General features: G+C 47.1%; 1 long non-coding RNA gene across 1 annotated transcript; it reads right to left on the bottom strand.

The window, feature by feature from the left end:
* Positions 1-4,400: 4,400 nt before the first annotated feature.
* LOC125112824 (uncharacterized) lies at positions 4,401-8,905 on the bottom strand. Its single transcript, XR_007131264.1, has 3 exons — positions 8,076-8,905; positions 7,841-7,943; positions 4,401-5,561 (listed from the first exon to the last, which is right to left on the bottom strand). It is a non-coding gene; the product is annotated as an uncharacterized LOC125112824 (long non-coding RNA).
* Between the last annotated feature and the right edge of the window lie 2,680 nt (positions 8,906-11,585).

An 11,585-nucleotide genomic window follows, 5' to 3' on the forward strand; every position in this document is an offset into this window, starting at 1 on the left:
ATTCACGTAAGAGGGAGTTCCCATTGTGGCTCAGCAGAAATGAACCTGACTAGTAACCATAAGGATATGGGTTCAATCCCTGGTTCTGCTCCATGGGTTAAGGATCTGGTGCTGCTGTGAGCTGGGGTATACGTCACAGACGTGGCTCAGATCCTGTGTTGCTGTGGCTGTGGCAGCTGCAGTTCCGATTTGACCCCTATCCTGGGAACTTCCAAATGCCGTGGATGTGGTCCTAAAAAGGCAAAAAAAAAAAAAAGAGAGAGAGAGAGAGAGAAAGAAATTCACTTGATTTTTACCCATCCACTGTCCATCACTCAGTGTGGGCTCTGTCCTCAGAAACCCTCAGTCTGAAGCTAGAAAACTCTGCTTGGAGTTGGGTGGCTTGAACCAAATTATCTGACCTCTTTGTGGTACTGTTCCTCCATCTGAAGTTGGGGACAATATTATTATTTCATAGAATTATGGAGGATTAAATAAAACCAATGAAGGCAAAGAACTAAGCAGAATGGCCAGTAAACCATGAGTGTGAAATCCTGTGCGTTGTTACTGATCACGATGGTGGGGGTAGCTGCTTTCCCGCCAGTAGCCTCTGTGGCCTTTTGCTGCTCACCCACCGCACAGTCCCGGCTCTGTCCCGGCCCCTCCCGAAGCTTCCCTTTCTGCTCTCTTGCTCCCTATGGCTTCCGAGCACATGACTTGGATGCATCTTACCCAAGTTTCGTAAGAAACTATCCTCCATTTTCTCTCTCCTTTATCTTTCTTCTCTATTTCTGAACCAAAATTCTTTTTTAAAATTTAATTTTATTGGATATAGTTGACGTACAGTGTTGTAATAGTTTCAGGCGTCCAGCACAGCGAATCAGTCATACAGATAAACACAGCCATTCTGTTTTCCCATATGGATTATTACTTTTCTTTCTTCTTTCTTCTTTCTTTCTCTCTCCCTCTCTTTCTTTTTTCTTTCCTTTCTTTCTCTCTCTCTTTCTTTCTTTTCTTTTTTCTTTCTTTCTTTCTTTCTTATTAAACTTTTCTTTCTTTCTTTCTTCTTTCTTTCTCTCTCTCTCCCTCTCTTTCTTTTTTCTTTTCTTTCTTTCTCTCTTTCTTTCTTTCTTCTTCCTTTCTCCCTCTCTTTTTTCTTTTCTTCCTTCCTTCCTTCCTTCCTTCCTTCCTTCCTTCCTTCCTTCCTCCCTCCCTCCCTCTCTCTCTCTCTCTCTCACATTTTAGAGCCACAACCATGGCATATGGAAATTCCCAAGCTAGGGGTCAAATCGGAGCTGCAGCTGCTGGCCTACACCACAGCCACAGCAACACCAGATCTGAGCCATGTCTGTGACCTATGCCACAGTGCCACAGCTCATGCCAATGCCGGATCCTTAACCCACTGAGCAAGGCCAGGGATTGAATCTGCATCCCCATGGATGCTAATCGGGTTTGTTACTGCTGAGCCATGACAGGAACTCTAACAAACTGTTGAGTAGATTTTCCTATGCTCTTCAGTAGGTTCTTGTTATGGACCAAAACTCTTAATAGACTCTGACTTTTCCTAGTTATTCTATGAAAGTGCTTAGGCTGAAATCCTCACCCCCTTCCCAGCTTCCTGGGAGAGGCAGCCTTTCCTAAAACATGAAATAGTCCCAGAGGCCACTGTCTCTCAGAAGGATGAACCCCTGAGATCCTTACATCATAGCACTTGGGTTTTTCTTCCCTGGATATAGAAGAAAGTATCTGCTCCAATGTGATGATAACTCTTTCAACGCAGAGACGTGGAAATGACTGACATCTTAAGAATAACACACACACACACACACACACACACACACCCCTCCTTCTCTCAGTCTCCAAATCTGGCTGCTTTTTTTTTTTTTTTTTTTTGGTAACTTTTTCCACATGCCAAGACATCTCGATACTTACTTTGACTTGACTTTGTGTGTGTGTGTGTGTGTGTGTGTGTGAGAGAGAGAGAGAGAGAGAGAGAGAGAGACAGGTGGGAAGGAGGGCAAGGCCAGAAACCAGCCCTCTGTAGTCAGGCTGCTCTCAATTACCCATAAGGATGCTATAGCCACTCTTCCCTTACCGAGAGCTTACTCAGCCCCCTTTCCAGCTTGTGCTTATCTTGCTTTAAAATCATAGCACGGAAGGAGACACCCAGGTCAGGAGTGACGGGTGTGTGTCACAAGGATTCTTACGTGCCCGGTTAGACAGGGAGGCCTTTGACTAAAGGACCAGGGCCCTCTGCTTTCGCCCTGCATCGCTAGCACTCTGCCCTGAACCCGGGAGGAATTTAATTAAAATTTGCTGACAGATTAATTGCATCCGTTCCCTGGTCCTATGGCCAAAGCAGAAGGTTGTCTCTCTGAGGCCCCCCTCTCTGCTTTAGACGTCACCCCAGCTAGGCAGAGGGAGAGCCCGGGCCCTGGAATATGGCCCCCACCCCTGCCCCAACCCACAGCCTCCCATGGCCAAGGTCAAGGGTGGAAGAGGGAGGTTTGCCCATTCTCTGCCCTGATCCCGCTCTCCTTCCTTCACGCATCCCGGGTTCAGCCCTCTTGTGGTCCCTGCTTTCCAGCCTCAGGGACAAATACCCTCCCCCACTGTCTCGGTTACCGTGGCCTCCTGGCCTCCGCATTCAGCCTCCTCTCTTCCTTTCCCCAGCCCAGCCTTCTAGAGGGCAAGGGCGGGGGCGGGCGAACCCACCCCCTCAAACAACACAAAGGAACGGCATGGGGCGAGGGTGGAGGTGGGGTGGGGGGAATCAGGAGACCCAGACTCAGAGACAAGATCCCACCACCCACGAACGAGCGTCTGGATGCCTTGGGAGGGTGGGCGAACGGGAGCCCACCTAAGCTTGCTCGTCTCTGCAGGTCCTAAGCCTCCCAGACTCCTGCCCATAATTCAGCCCCCTGCTCCTGCTCCTGGGGATGTGGGATCCATGGGTCACGGGTGGAGCTTGAGGCTCGAGGATACAAGACGTTGCTTATCAGGAAAGCCTGCGGACTTAGTTTATCCTGCTCTGAAGGTTCTGCTTTGCTGTCTTCAAACAGGGCTGGCAAATAGCCATCTTTGTGGATCACTCGCACCATTTTTGCCATATTTCTATCTCCCATGTTTTTCTTTTCTTTTCTTTTCTTTCTTCTCTTTTCTTTTCTCTTCTCTTCTCTTCTTTCCTTTCCTTTCCTTTCCTTTCCTTTCCTTTCCTTTCCTTTCCTTTCCTTTCCTTTCCTTTCCTTTCTTCCTCTCTCCCTCCCTCCTTTCTCTCTCTCCCTCCTTTCAAAAGCATATGGAAGTTCCCAGGCTAGGGGTCAAATCGGAGCTGCAGCTGCCACCCTACACCACAGTCACAGCAACACCAGATCTGAGCCGCATCTGTGACCTACCCTGCAGCTTGCAGCAATGCCAGATCCTTAAACCACTGAGAGAGGTCAGGGATCAAACCCGCACACTCATTGATACTAGTCGGATTCTTAACCTGTTGAGCCACCGCAGGACCTCCCCCATGTTTTTTCTGGAAATTATCTCACATTTAAAACAAAATTTAAAAATGGCTTCAATCCCTGACCTGGGAACTTCCACATGCCTCAGGCCATGGCCAAAAATAAAATATTAAACAAAATAATGATAAATAAAAAGAAGAAAGGAAACTATTAAAAAAAAAATCCCTTCCTTAGCTTATTATCTGTAAAATCCCACTGCTTTGGGGTGCTGTTTCTCCCTCCCACACGTTAAGATGAAAAATAATTCAAATTGAAAATATTGCCCACCGTCCCCAACAAACTTCATTTCAAACTTCACCCTGCCAGGATATATGTGCTACCCAAGAGTTAAAAAGTGGAATGGCTTGAAGAACAGTGAATTAACTTGCTGTCCTCTAGGTGGATATTTAAACCCTGTTAACCCTGTAGTAGGAATGCTGAGCCCAGTAACCCCAGGCTGGGGTGGGAACCTGCTGGGGAGCGGGGGTTGTCTGGGCAGTTTCCAGACTGTGCTCTGTACTACTGACCCTTATCTCTGGAATTCAACGGTGGAGCACAAAAGAGGCTGACACAGAAAGGCTCTGTTTGATCACAGTTCCTGGTGGTGGCAAAAGGGAAATACACGCCCATAGTGGCATGGTATGCCAGGGCTCCTGGTACTGTCACATCCCTGCGTCCTTCCCACCACACACACACACACACATATATACACACTCATAAGCCCGTTTGTAGATGGAATCCCGGTTAAGGTAAGCATGATACTTTAAAAGCAAAGCCTTATCTTTGCTCTCATCAGGGCCCCTTGAAAGCGCATGCCGTCTGGCTGGTCTTTCTTGAGGAATCTGTTTTTTTTGTGGCAGCTGTTGGACCCAGTGAGTCAAGCCAATAAACTATTTTGACAGCCTCTGCTTCTTTTATTCTTGCCTCTCTCCAAGCCTGGATCTAAAAGCCCCAGACATGGCCCCTCCCACCCTCACGCTGCAGGCAGGCAGCCTCTGTCATTCGGTAATGGTGCCATTCATTCTTCAGCAAATCAGGAGGCCCAGAGCCAGAGGAAATCAAGGTCAGCTTTCCAATGGACGGGTTGGCCAACGCTTTTACCCAGGAGGTGCAAGATGCCTGGTGGGGTAACTTCACCAGGTATGTCCTCCCATTGTCAGTCCAGCTCTGGCCGTCAAACACGTATTTTTTTGGAGTCTTGTTTGAATCTTCAGTATTTTGATCTTTCCAAGTTTTCCATCCAAAGCTCAATCTCCAGAGGGATAGGGTCGCATCTCAACTTGACACCTAGCAGGGAGAGTCAGTACCTGGTTACATATCACACGCAGCGGAAGGGGTGGGATGCGGCTCAGGAAAATCAGATGAAGCGATGCTGTGAGGAGAGATGAGCAGGTGCACCGGCAGCCGCTCTTGCTGACCTGGGCTGGGCAAAGCCCATCCAGCAGTCACCGCAGATGGCTTGTCTGTCTGAGTGAGGACCCCTGAGGTCCGCAGGAAGGAAGACGTTGCCCACTCCCTGAGTTTCCCACCTCATTTTCAAGGTGGAGAAAGTGCAGAAGTTCGGCCATTGTTCCAACAGGAGCCTTCTTTGATTTCTAGGAGAGGCTTTCCACAAGATGGTAAGACAACTCATAGAGAGTCTGTATGTTCCACAGAGAACCTGAGGCTGGTGACGGAAAAGACAGACACGTAAGGAAGGGCAGGTGGGATGAACAAAGGCAGGAAGAGGGTGTGGTCCATCGGTCCTGGGCTTAGGAGGAGGCAGAAGAAGGGCTACAAGATCAGCTTGAGAGGCATTTTTGTGCAAAGGCACACCTCCCAGTGTCAAAGTGCAATTCAGAATGACTGTGGATTTCAGAGAGATCAGGTGACCCATCGTGAGGGGGAGCAGCGCTGGGATGTGGCTGGACACGTGGGCAGAATGGCCAAGGTTTTCTATAGCATTTTGTGGACCACGAAAGCACTAGGTAAGATGTTACTGAGCTCCTTGCCCTGCTTCTTGGTTTGTTGAATGCACTCAGTTGACCCATGTCTCCAACCCTCCGAGTGAGAGCTTCTGTCAGGTTGAATCAGAGAGGCCTGGGTGCTTATCTTGGATCAAGAACGAAAAATATATGCATTATAGGTATTATGCCCATAAAATTAAAAGTAGGAATTCCCGTCATGGCTCAGTGGTTAACGAATTTGGCCAGGAATCATGAGGTTGTGAGTTCGATCCCTGGCCTCGCTCAGTGGGTTAAGGATCCTTCGTTGCCGTGAGCTGTGGTATAGGTGGCAGACGCAGCTCAGATCTTGAGTTGCTGGGGCTCTGGCGTAGGCCAGCAGCTACAGCTCTGATTAGATCCCTAGCCTGGGAACCTCCATGTGCTATGGGAGCAGCCTCAGAAAAGGCAAAAAAAGACCAAAAAAATTTAAATTAAATTAAAAGTAGATGCCTACTAAAAATATAGGCTGTTGGGGTGGCCATTGCGAGACATACAGACTGGGGGCCTTAGACAACAGAAGTTTATTTTCTCACAGTTCTGGAGGCCAGAAGTCCAAGATCAAGGTGTCGTCAGGTGTGGCATCTTCTGGGGCCTCTCTCCTTGGCTGGCAGACGGCCTCCTTCTTGCCAAGTCCTCACATGGTCTTTCCTCCTTGTGTGTGCACCCCTGGTGTGTCTCTGTGGGTCCCCCTCTCTTCTTGGTGAGGAAAGCAGTCAGATTGGATTAGGGCACATCTTGATGGCTTCATTTTATTTTATTTTATTTTATTTTTTAAAATGTTTTGTCCTAGTTGATTTATAATATTCTGTCAATTTCTGCTGTACCACAACGTAACCCAGTTATACATATACATGCATTCTTTTTTGTCATATTATCTTCCATCATGTTCCATCACAAGTGATTGGCTAGAGTTTCCTGTGCTGTATAGTAGGACCTCATTGCCTATCCATCCTAAACGTAATAGTTTGCATCTACTCACCCCAAACTCCCTGTCCATCCCGCCCCTTGGCGGTCACAAGTCTGTTCTCTATGGCTGTGAGTCTGTTTCTGTTCTGTAGTTAACAGCCCCATTTTAACTCAGTTGCCTATTTAAAGGCTGTGTCTCCAAATGCAGTCACATTCTAATGTATGGGAGTTAGGGCTTCAACACATGCATTTAGTGGAGGACACAGTTCAATCATAACAGTAGCAAAAAACCTTGGAGGACCTCAAAGACACAATGATTTTCTTCCAGACATCTTCAGTATCTTGCTTCTTCCTAAGAAGCATCTTTCCAGGAGGTAGAGACATTTTGCTTCTCTTTCCTGGAGTGCCCCCCCCCCCACTCTTCCTTGACACGATGCCTTCCTCGTGACTGGGGGGGGGGGAACATTCCAAACACGTCTCCTGACTTGCAGCAGGAAAAACCATGCAATACAAATATGGTGTATATTTAGCATGACATGTAAATATTTGATCGGCTCTAAAGTAAATAATGTATTTATTTGAAATATCAGTATAAATATTTTATAGGCTGCAGCAGGCTGGCCACTGTGGCATCTGGTATGCTTGGAGCTGTGCACAGGACTGATGGCAGGCAAGGTCAAGGTCCAGGTCAAGGTCAAGGGAAATCAGAACAGAACAACTGTTCATCAGGCATTGGAAAGCATCTCTTTGTCTCCCTGCCTGGAGGTACAACCTGCTCCCACTCAGGACCAACTCCGCTTGCCTGAGAGGAAGGGGAACAGGACTGGGTCACAAGCAGCATGTAAAACCCTAAAGGTTTGAAAATTATTTCATCTATTTATTTATTTTTCTTTTATTTTTGTAAAAAATAATATATGGGCTTTTTTTTTTTTTTGTCTTTTTGGGGCTGCACCCACAGCATATGGAGGTTTCCAGGCTAGGGGTTGAATCAGAGCAGTAGCCACCGGCCTACACCACAGCAATAGCAACACCAGATCTGAGCAGTGTCTGTGACTTACGTCACAGCTCACGGCAAAGCCGGGTCCTTAACCCACTGAACAAGCCAGGGATCGAACCTGCATCCTCATGGATACTAGTCAGATTCATTTCCACTGAGCCACTTTGGGAACTCCCTATTTTTCTTCTTTAGGACAGAGCCGGCAGCATATGGAAGTTCCCAGGCTAGGGGTTGACATGGAGCTGCAGCTACAGGCCTACACCAGAGCCACAGAAACGCCAGATTCCAAGCCGCATCTTTAACCTACACTACAGCTCATGGCAATAGCAACTCCAGATCGTTAACCCACTGAGCGAGGCCAGGGATTGAACCCGCATCCTCATGGATACTAGCTGGGTTCTTAACCTGCTGAGCCACTATGGGAACTCCCTGTATTATTTATGTGTTCAGTATATTATTTATTAGTTTATTATCTGTCTCACCTACAGGATGCCAGTTCCAGGAAGGTTCACTTTCTCTGTCTTGAGTATCACCATATCCCAGTGCCTGACAATGCAGACACATACGAGGCAGTCTTGACTATTTCTGAAATGAAAAAATCATGAGATTTTGATGCCAAACCAAAGAGTGTTTCTGCTACTACACACATTTCAAGACACTGCAGCCCCAGCCCCACCTTGAAAGGGCCAACACTTTTAACCTATTAACCATGCAAACCTCGAGTATGAGTTTGTTCACGTTGATGACAGGAACTGGCTGATGTTAGCTGTGCAGGACGTGTGGGTGCTGCTGACTTGGAATGAGAAAGCATTTTGGATCCCGGGGCCCAGGTGGGTGCCAGTCCAGTGGGGAGCTGTCTTGGAGGCACTGGGAGCAGACAGAAGCCTGTCACAGTTGGAGATGGAGAGGAAAGCCTGAGCAGAGGATGAGAGGGGTATGGGATGGTACTAGATCTTTCCTACCTTCCCAGGTTCACCCAGGAAATGCCCCTTCACGAGCATGACCATGAGTCACTGAGAAATTAAATGCAACCAATCATGTACTGTTCCAGGACTAGTTACCAAGAGTTTTCACTCCATTCAGAACACAAACATTGTATAAGCAGGACTTGCCGCGTCCCAGGCACGGTTCAACCTGCTTTCCGTGTATGAATTCTTTTCATCCTTAGAACAATCTTCAGCTTTCAACAACTAGTGGAAAGTTGAGGTGAGAGGGGAAGGAAGAGTATCTGCCAGGTGAGCAGAATCTGCGTGGACATGCGTCTACCACTCACAGAATCACAGAGCCTGGCGAACGAAAGTGTCCAGAGAGCCCAGGTCCTATACATCTGCCTGACAGGTGCAGGAGAGAGTGGTTTCCAGGTACCCACCCTTGGCTCTCCCCCAGCTCATTGTCACATGCCCTGTGCCCACCCAGGGGCAGACCTCTTGTCAGTCTCTAGGACATGGCTTTGTTCAGTGGAGAAGCATTGGGTAGGGAAGGGACAAGAGAAGAGACAAAGAGAAAATCCTTTTTAAGGATCATTTTTCCCTTCTGATATTTCGGTTAGAACAGCAGAAGGCAATTGAGCAATCAATCTCAAGCTTTTTAAAGGTCACATTCTGTATTTAAAATCAAAGCTCTAAGTCTGCTGCACCAGAATGCCAACAGAGAGCTTTGCTGCCTTCTATTTCGTCCAAAAGAAAGAACAAGGTCCTTCCTGATCCTGCCCAGCTGTGTCCTGAGATGGTTTTGAAATGCCATCTGAGCTGCGCTGCTCTGACCACATGAGTCCCACTGCTATAGGGAGTGTTGTCTAGCACCTGTGCCCCATTTTCCCGTGGCTCCAGGGTTCTGTGGATGAGGTCACAGTGATCAGATTGTCTCGCATGATGGGGAAGGCACATTGTGGACCAGAGTTTCTTCTCTGTGCCAGAGAAAGAAGAGGGACTCCCAGAGGCCCGGGGGGTTCTCCAAGGCCAGCTTTGGGGAAGAGGACACACTCCCCACAGCCCCTCCCCCCAAGTGCTGTGGTCGAGTCAAGACAGAGCACAGTTCCTTGCCTTCCTGTGTATAGCCTGGACTGGGCTGCAGCATCACCCAGGTGCATGTCCAGATCATTCATCTTTAAGAGGTTCTAACCCAGGTGGGGCCCTGGTGCCTACCTGTACCTTTCACATTACTGCCAGGTGACCCAAATCCCTAGCTGGAATGGACGTGAGCTTTGCATTTATAGACCAGTGCATGCTAATCATACTTAAAGCACCATGGAATCCAACACAGAGTGTTTTGTTACCTTTCTTTCTTCTTCTTCTTCTTTTCTTTCTTTTTTTTGTCTTCTTTTGGTTGACTTCGTCTTGATGGTGTCAGCTTGTTTGGCTGAATCTTCAAGGAGCAAAAAGATTCTCTTTAGTTGAGTTTGGATAAATAAACATTAAGTGAGTGACGGCTACACTTACATTGCCTCTATGGTTTTAGAGGAAAATATCCATTCAGCATTAACTACGTGGCAGGTGCTGGAGAAAAATCTTTATATGGGAGGTAATAGAAGCAAGAGCAAGAGACTCCCAACTCAGACTGGGAGCACAGGGGAGGCAACTGGAGAAGGTGACACTGAGACTACAGTTGATTGACACTCCACATTTGTATTTTTAAAGTTCCTCCTCTTATAGAAAATCCTGCAAATCAGATTTAAACAGAGCTGAATTCAAATGACAGCTCTGACTTATACTCTGTATTTGTCAGGATAGACTAACTGCTGTAACAAACAGCCCTCACATCTCAATGACTTAGTGTATTAAGTGCTGATTTCTTGCTCATAACACAGCCCAGGGCAAATCAGTGCTCTTCTCTACATGGTCATTCACGCCTCATATAGCTCTTCCTCTTCTAGGACCTCATCTTCCTTGACATTCAGTTTCAAGGGAGAAAGAAAGACAGTGGAGGGGACATACTTGCCTTTAAGCTGCCTCTGTCCAGAAGTGATCACACCACTTCTGTTCAGTCTCCATTGGTGAGAACAAACCATATGGGCACCTTGATACAAAGAGATGGGGCTCTGCCATCTAGCTGTGGGCCCAGGAAGAGGATGTGGGTGAGTTTTAGTTCTCTCTACCACATGAGCAATGTCAAGTCATCAAACTCCTGGGAATACGAGACGCTGTGGCTGAGACCACAGCGTCCATTCTCTAGTAAAGCAAGGATTGCATCTTGGGTACCTACCTGCTTTTTTGTTACCTGAGAGCATTTCAACCATCTGCCAACATGATCACATCAGTCAACTGGTCAACCAACATATTGCCAGCCCTGAGCTGGTCTGTGAACTCAGCTGTGGTCTTTGTTCTGATGATGCTGACACATGTGGCTTCTCCTCAGAAGAATCTGTAATATAGTTCATAATTTTTTTGTGTTTTTTTTTTTTCCCCTAGGGCCACATCCGAGGCATATGGAGGTTCCCAGGCTCGGGGCTGAATCAGAGCTACAGTTGCCAGCCTGTGCCACAGCCACAGCAAAGCAGGATCCAAGCCATGTCTGTGACCTACATCACAGCTCACGGCAATGCCAGATCCTTAACCCACTGAGTAAGGCCAGGGATCGTACCCGCAACCTTATGGTTCCTAGTTGGATTCATCAACCACTGAGCCATGATGGGAACTCCAGTTATTTTAATTGTAAATAATTCTTTAGAGTAAATTATATGCATATTAAAAGGGTGTAAAGTAATTTTTAAGCAGATTCTTGCAGACTGACTTTAACCTTTGGGTCTCACGTGTTTTCTTGGAGCACTGAAATGATGCTGCTTTTTCATGCCTGGAGATAACCAAAGACTGGGTCATGAGGATCAAACTTGCCCTGCTGTTTTGCTTCCCAGTGTGAGGTTGTCCAGCATAAAATACTCCAGATATGTTTCCTGGTACAACATGCCTTGAAAATTATATGCTTTCAACTCAAAGCATAATTGGATCTAAGAAACTCATGTTCATGCTGTTTTATAGAATGTTTCTCATAGCCTGTGGCCTTTCGTCCCACCCCCACCCCCATCCTTGAATGCACAGAGAGGAGATTAAGCCTCAAAAGAATCTGAGTGTAATCTCTGAGTGGCTACAGATGGGTCAGGAAAACCCAGTCTCCACAGCCGGCTGGATACAGTTACCCAGCACCACATTTGTCACTGAGTCCAGACTGGCAGTGTTTTTATAGACAGTGGGAATAAAAAAAAGGAAAGATAAAATTTATGGATGTCCCATG

Source organism: Phacochoerus africanus, chromosome 12 (genome assembly GCF_016906955.1).
Source record: "Phacochoerus africanus isolate WHEZ1 chromosome 12, ROS_Pafr_v1, whole genome shotgun sequence".
NCBI lineage: Eukaryota > Metazoa > Chordata > Mammalia > Artiodactyla > Suidae > Phacochoerus > Phacochoerus africanus.